Genomic DNA, 8,316 nt, shown 5'->3' on the forward strand with positions numbered 1-8,316 from the left:
CTCTCTTTCTCTCTCTCTCTGGAAATGGGTGCAGATGACGACAACAATCCACAATAGGCAAAAATGCACGTCTCTTTCGTTTGTTTTCTAGTGCTTAATCATACTTCATTCAAAGCACACTCTAATGGAAAAAGCATGTAGACTTTCCTGCTAATCCCATCGGCTTTTGTTCAATTTCGATTCAAATTAACTCCCTCCTTCACATGATTCGTAGTCAAAGAAATTTCAGGCATACTTGGTGCTCAGCTGTCGTCGTACTGTGTTTACGTCAATGTCACATCCACACAATTTCTGTAGGATACTACACAAAATATTGAATTATAATAAACTCGAGAAAATTAACCAAAAAATTATAAATTTATTATAATTATGCCAATTTAATCATAAATATTTTTTTACCAAATAACCTAAAAATTTTATATTTATGCTAATTCAATCAAAGACTAATCTTTTTTTTGGTCGAAATTGTATCTATTTTCTTTTACTTAGATAAGTTCAAGCTAATACATTGGTAACATCAGCACTTAAATCTAGTAAGGCTATCGGGGGGGTGTAGGTTACCCAGTTTCTTGTTGCCATTGGGCTCTTGCAACCCAAATCCCTACACTACGCAACATTAATCTTAGTTGGTGATTGATAATTTGTCTTAAGACACTAAACATTAATGTAACAATTTTTGATATTATTGTAATATTTCTTTTCTTTTCTTTTTCCTTTTTTTTCCTTTTTTTTCCCTTCACTTCCTTCTTCTTCCAACTAGTCACTATCCAAAGGCAGGGCAGCAAGGTTGAGCCTTGCTAGTGGATGGGTGAGGCATAACTCGCTAAATCTAGTAAGGTTGAGCTTTGCCCATGGTCAACAAGGCTCAATCCTCGCCAACCCAACTAGTGGCCTTTGGTGAGGGCTTGAGCTTCCCCCAACAATGGCGATGCTTGCCTAAGGCTAACGAAGTATTATTTTAAAAAAAGTAAGAGAAAGAAATTTAAAAAAAAATTAACATATTATTAAAAGTATTTATGTCAACACTAGTAGTGCCACGCAAGATGCCTGATATTTATATTAGTGCCAACCAACCAAAATTAGCTAAACGGATTGAGCACAAATGCAAAAGATTTATAATTCATTTGGTCAAAAAAAGTTTTTGATTGAATTGACAATTATAATAGGTTTAAGATTTTTTTAGTAATTTTTCCTAGCAAACTCACGAATCATGGCCACCGCACTTCCTCTTCATGCATTCATTCATTACTCGTCAGAAATAATTAGGCAAACTCAACAAAAGATCAATGTAGTGAACAATCATACGTGCCTTTTCTGTGAAATTAACAGCAACGCACGACATACAGCTTGAGTTATGCAGTTTGTTTATCGAATAGGCATAAGGACTGTGACAGAAGATATACCCTATACATGAAATTCGTTGATCAACCAAGCTTATACTCGTTGGGGAAAAAAAGGGTCGTTTACGTTAAAAATCTTCCTTCTGCTTCAATAAAAAGAAGAAATGCAAAACTCTCCTGCAGAGAGCTTCCTTCCAAGCTTTTCTCCTTATCGTCCACACATAGGTAATTATGTACGTATCTATATGAGAGTGAGCTTTACTTCACTTCATTGCAGCGCCAGGGAATGAGTTCTTTTTCCTGGTTTGGCCGACAGTGAAAGCGTCCTCCACTCTCCTGGATAATGCGACATTGTACACATTGCACATATCTAACATCATAACATATACCAAGTTGGTGGCGTCACACGCCACTATGTAAGAAAAATAATTGTATTATTTGGTTCATGCCTTAGTGTTCCGCACCATCGGAGCAGATCATCTGCTGGAAAAGAGAAGAGATATCCAGAGAGACAAAATCCATAAAAGAGATAGAAAATCGTCTGCATTTCTATTTTGTTGCGTCCTTAAATGCGGTTTATTCTAATAGACTGAATCATGAAACCACAAAAATGAAATGCCCACGACATGAAAAGTCGGTGAATGGTCTGCTATGCCATTGTTCTTTCGGCACAACAAGATCAAACTCAAACTGATGCATCTCCCAACAATCTCTAAGTGACTTGTCACGGGCCGACAAGCCAACAATTTCTTGACCACTGAATAACCCTTGCAACACCTGGTGAGCCGAGAACATCAAACCAACATTCCTTCTAATAATTGCTCCTAAAAACAGTTTAGCAAATCACATCTCACCTCAAATCATACTACAAACAATTTAGCTTAGGCATCCAATCTCTTGAGTAAGACATACAGAACATTTAAGTACAACAATTGGTTTTGGCCAGCTATGTCCTCATCAAGAGAGCAACTCCTAACTATTTTTGTGCATAAGAGGCCAATCCCGCCTTTAAAATTCTCATGGGTATAACCATTCAATCTTAGAACTCTCAGCACAAACAGTGGAAATACCTTGATGTCCCTCCTAGGAACCAATTTTATTATCACTTCGGTATCACTCACTCTTCACCTTAATGTCACAATTCTCCATTCTTCGGCTCATAAGATTATGGGGGAGGACGGTCCACCAGCCTTCCCAAGCTTTATGGTGGGAGTGTACACTTTTGACTTGCTAAAGATGTCACTAAGGTAATCAGTACTCTATTTAATGCTACATTCTAGTGGCCCATCATACATGATTATCCACCTCTAGTGACTCATTTAAGATGTCCTAAATTGACCAATTTGCTTGCTCTTATCACCTGCCCCAACGCGGTGAAAGCGCGGATCACATAATTTAGATACCTTAAAGCCAAAGAATAAGTAGACAACAAACTATAACAAGACGATTGTTTCAGTGATTCTGTGTAGGGAGAAAACTTAGTTAAATGTTTCCCTTTTTAGTGGTTCTCATTGACCGAGACACTACCATCTAAAATCTACAATCATCTAATGAGCAGCAAATGAAAATGCGAGAAGGAAGAACCTTTTTGCCACTGGGCAGTGTGCCCACTACCCAATATCTCCTCCAAGTCAAACCTTCCAGATTTTGCTTAAAACCCTGTCTGGGGATTCAAGAAAACCTAACTCCCCTAACGTGCCATGGCCCACACCCACTCGAAGATTGGAGCCAGTTAAGCAGTGTACCAAGGCCCACAAGGTCCATTTCTTCGTGGGCCTACCACTTGAGTGGTCGGGCCCACACGGTTTGGCCTGGTTTCCACTGAATCACAGGATGCCATGTTGCGGTACATTTTTGCCCTCTGATATTTTATACATCTCTTCCTCTTGCCCTACACTCCACATCTTCGCTTCATTTTGAAGCAGCGCAAGTCACAATGATTGCACCGGGGAAATCTGTCACCCTCAAAGAGATTGCCTCCAAGCGTGTTGTCCCATGGCTGCTTCTAAAGCGCTAGATCTCAGTTTTCTTTCTCACGCCATCATTATCAAACCTCCTCCTTTGTTCGATTCGATTATGCGCATGTGAATGAGTGTCCATGTACACGCAAATGATCATTCCACGAAGATACATTATGTGTCGGTATTATAGATGGTACGGCATATGTAACTACAACTTCTTTGGATTCAAATTAGAGTAGCTAAGTCATCAAAACCATATTGAATATTAAACCATCATTGATCACTCTCAGTTCGACCCGAATTCAAAGCATAACACAAATTACTATCCTTTTAAGAAGAATATGTTACAGACAAAGCCATAGATACTTTCTTAGTTTGACTTCACGATGTTATTTTCCATTATCTATACAACTTTAAACTTGCGACACGAATGTTAAATCGATGCGATTGGATGTGATTCGCGTGAGCTTCTCTTGTTCGATTCAAAGAAGTGCATGGAACCTCAAGATATTAGAGAAACTGGGCTGATAGAGTTTTCAAGAAAGGACACTTAGTAATGTGTAGTCAAAGCAAATAAGCACACTCAGTACAAGAAAAAAACAAACAAAGTGACATTTGTACCATGATATTTTTCAATGGAATATACACGTAGAAGCCTCATCTTTTGCCAACTCGGAAACTATCAGTCTATTAATGCGCTAGCTCTAAACTGACCCCCTTCTATTTGGAAATGTTCGCTCAAGCCAAGATGTACCATCAATAACTAATAAACGAAGGTGACAAGTTCTCCTCCTTTACAAAGTTGTTGAGCATGCATATACAATCGGCAATGAATTGCAGCATACGCCAACAATTCCACCCACACTTCACTCAGAATCACCCATTTGGTCTCCTCAAATTTTCCCCACTCTTTTGCAAGAATACACGCATCAAATAGCACAAATTTGCTTTTGTCTCCTTTCACATTAGCAGGCTTCACTTCTGTAGGAACAGAAATGAGACTTTCATAGGCACATTCCTTTGTTATGCTCTTTTTGCTCTCATCAACTATATTTTCATTGAAGAACCTCGCTGTCTCGACACAAATGTCTCGAAACCTTATTTGACCAATCCCAATCACTGCAGATATCATGTCAAGTTGTTTGATCATAAGGTAAAGCATGTAATCTGACAAGACCTTACTGGTTTCATAGTGATGGTCTGTACTTTTATTGGTATTGTAACAGAGTTCAGTAGCAACGTGCCACAATAAAAGGCTCTTCCCATAATCAACATCACGGATGAATGGAAGCAAGATTTTGCAATCTCGCCCCGTTTTAGTATGCTCCAAAGCCCATTCACCTCGAGTAGCACATATCTCTTTGTTGCTTCCTGTAAATGACTTCCGTTTCAGCTCTTCAAAAATCAATTCACCTGACTTTTCACTGTATTGTTCTAATAGACTTCAAGTCATCAAAAAATTCCTGCAGATGGATGAGATCAAGGAGTTTTTCTATCCATTTTGGCCACTTTCTCAGCTGAGAATCTATCAAATTGTACTGAAAGACTGATTTAGACCACCTAGCATGTAGGATATGCAATGCAAATGATGAACTTTCAGATATAATACTGAGGAGGAACTTAATGAAGATGCTTCCTTTATACAAACTTCTACAATGTTTCTCAGATGTTTCTATTTTTGCAATCGTCCAGTCATAACAAATGAGCATACCAAGAGCTACAAATTCCAGGCCAACGGCTCCAAGGAGCAAGGTGTATGTAATTCGTGAAAACCATGCTTATTCAGGACATAGAAACATGCAAAAGCAGTAACAATGGAGCCAATTGACGTAGCTCGACAAAGGTACCCTATTGGACAATGAACCACAGCAGCCTTGGTATAAAGAACATCATAAAAGAAGTTGAGCTCAGCCTCAATGACCCTAAAAGCATCCTTTGCAGTCTTGCTGCTGAAAAAATGGCCGCTATCGTTTCGTTCATGGAAGCTGAAGATGAGATCCACAAGGATGCCTTCGAAGGTTGTGAAGCAAGAAAACGCCTCTTTTTTCACAGCTCTACCGTCCAAATTTTTTCCATCTTCAGCCCTAGCATGTGTTACTAAAATATAGGCCCTCCGGCACCACGCAAAATCTCTGGGTGACAACGTATTCTCGCATGAACTTGGCATAGTCCGGCCCAGCATCGGCAGTGGGAGCAAGGAGGCACGAAAGTCACTGAAGCTTGCAAGGTATAGAGCACGCATTCGCTCTATGTATTTAATGGTTCCACCAATGAACATGAGGATGGTCGGAACAATTAGCTTGCTACTGAAGAAGGATTCACATTTTACATCGCCTGCAGCACCTACCTGGAATAAGAGATTAAGCAAGTGCCTACGCCACAGCTCATTATCCTCGAGGGCAAAGGCGGTTATGGTGTCTGGTCCTCCTAGAGGTAGCAGAAGAAATGGAGCCCAAAATGCCAAAAGGTCACCATGGGCCTCATCCTCGGAGTCTGAAGCACCGCTACTGATTTGGGCTTGGACAATGAGTCCGAAGGCGTAGTCAACGACCAAGTCGGCAGCCAAGTAAGCTGACCAGATGAGCATCGTGATTCCAACTGCTCAAACACCTCTTGCGAAGGGGTGCAAATAACATGAGAAAGACTTGAAGAGATAGACTCGTAAGGATTGCCGCTCGGAGATTGAGTTTCATCCATATATTACTGGCTCCTGCAAGAATTTTCATCTTTCCCATCTTATCCTCACTCGCTCACCCGATCCTGGATGGAAATTTTTTAGTCAGCACTAGCATTATCACAGTGAGGCAACAGTTTATGGAATAGATAGGCAAAACAGTACCATTGGACGGCCCTTCTTCAGGCACCCAACCGTCCAGCATGGCATAGCTATAAATGAGTCAGAAGCGACAGGACTCGAGCTGAGGGCAGCATTGAGGGAGCAGAAGTGGAGTCCGCGTGAAATTCGTGGAATGGAGAGGCTCCCACAATCATTCGCCAAGTGTCAAACCCCTACTGTAAAAGGACAAAATTTGCTTCAGTAACTCTGTCGGGGGAGACAGATTCAGAAAATTGCTTTTCTTAGCAGAAAATGTGGATAACTACACTAATGGTGCCATAAATTGTGTACGGCGCTCACTTTGGTGCCAAAAGTTTCCGTCGGATCACTTAAGTGCCAAATCGGAGGAAAAACGCTCACTTTGGTGCCACCGGCGAAAGATTCCGGCCTCCGGCGAAAGATTCCGGCCAAAATGATTTTTTTTTATAAAAAAAAATCGATAAGCCTTTAAATGACGTCGTTTTCAGTCCTCCTTAAGAAAACGATATCGTTTTGCCGTCCTACGTGGATGGCTTTATGGAAACAACGTCGTTTAGCTTACATGGGGAAGAAATTAGGGTTTTGACGGGGTCGAAGCCATGGCCGTCGTCGGGGTTGGGGTCGGAGTCGGGGTCGAAGCTGTGGCCGCCGAGTGGCCATCATCGAGGTCGGGGTCGGGGTCGAAGCTACGGCCGTCGAGTGGCCATCGTCGGGATCGGGGTCGGGGTTTGAGCCGCAGCCGTCGAGTGGCCATCGTCGCGGTCGGGGTCGAGGTCGAGGTCGGAGCTACGGCTGCCGAGTGGCCATCGCCGGGGTCGGGGGTCGGGGTCGAGGTCGGAGCCGCTGCCGTTGAGTGGCCATCGTCGGGGTTGGGGTCGAGGTCGGGGTCGAAGCCGTGGCCGCCGAGCACAAGGACCGTCGAGGACGGCACGGCCGGAGATTAGGTTTTGAATTGGGGGAGACACCAAACGGCGTCGTTTTGGTATTTGGATGCTGACTCAACTCTCCGACGAGCCACGTTGGCATCAAAAATTAATAAAAAAAAGGCCACGTCGGATTTCCGGCCAATTTCGTCGGAGTTGGCACCAAAGTGAGCATTTTTCAAATTTTTTGGCACTTAAGTAATCCGACGGAAACTTTTGGCACCAAAGTGAGCGCCGTACACAACTTATGGCACCATTAGTATACTTATCCCCAGAAAATGCATGACAATGAGCGGTGATTCAACAACACGGGCTCTTTTTGGCAAAATCAGAGCTTGTCCTTTTGCAGTTTATCATGCCTCCAATATTTTTGGGCCTCTCTTCCTTTGCCCCAACCTACCACATCTTGGATTTGAATAGACGGTGGCAAAATGAATTGACAATCTATATTTTAATCCATATTCAATGATGCGAGTCCTAAGTGGATTGTCTTCAACTAGAGATAAGTCATAAATGAGTTGTCTAACAACTTTAGGGGCCTTAAATGGATTGAGAACTAACCTATATGAAAAATAGAAAAACTTTTTGACAGTAAATGATTCGTCCAGTGCATCAAGTGGAGTTGGAGATGTAAGGACAATTTTTTTAATTCTTCATCTTTTATAATTTCTGAAATTTTGTAAACAATTTTTATTTTAATTTATTTTTTTTCTTCTTTTCCTTTTCTTTTTTTTTTTTTTTGGCTATGGAATTTGGCAAGGTCACCAACCAATCCTTGCCGACATCACGCAAAGACCAAGATTGAGTTGAATATGAAAATATTTAGTAACATCAGTCAAATCGAATGAGTTATTAGATTTGTATTACATGGAAATAGATCAAAATAAATCAAATAAGTCAATATGGATCAAATCATTTTCGAACCAATCCACCCATTTGATGAATCTTGGTTTGAAGTAGTTTAAGTCACAACAACTGCACCGCCAATATCTATCACCCTTAAGAGACCATTCCAATGTGTTGTTCCATGGCTGCTTCGAAAGTGCTAGATCTCCATTTCTCTCTCGCGCAATCATTATCAAAATATCTTATGTTCGATTATGTGCATGTGAATAAGTGTCCATGTACACGCAAATGATCACTCTACAAAGATATATGCTGTCTGCGTGTGAGAGATAGATAGCAGGGCATCATCAAACGCAATCTCAAAACCATATTTTAGTACTTTCACGAACCTGTGATGCTTGCAGGAATGGAGAGATGGTCCTTGACCAATC

Source organism: Eucalyptus grandis, chromosome 10 (genome assembly GCF_016545825.1).
Source record: "Eucalyptus grandis isolate ANBG69807.140 chromosome 10, ASM1654582v1, whole genome shotgun sequence".
Taxonomy (NCBI): Eukaryota; Viridiplantae; Streptophyta; class Magnoliopsida; order Myrtales; family Myrtaceae; genus Eucalyptus; species Eucalyptus grandis.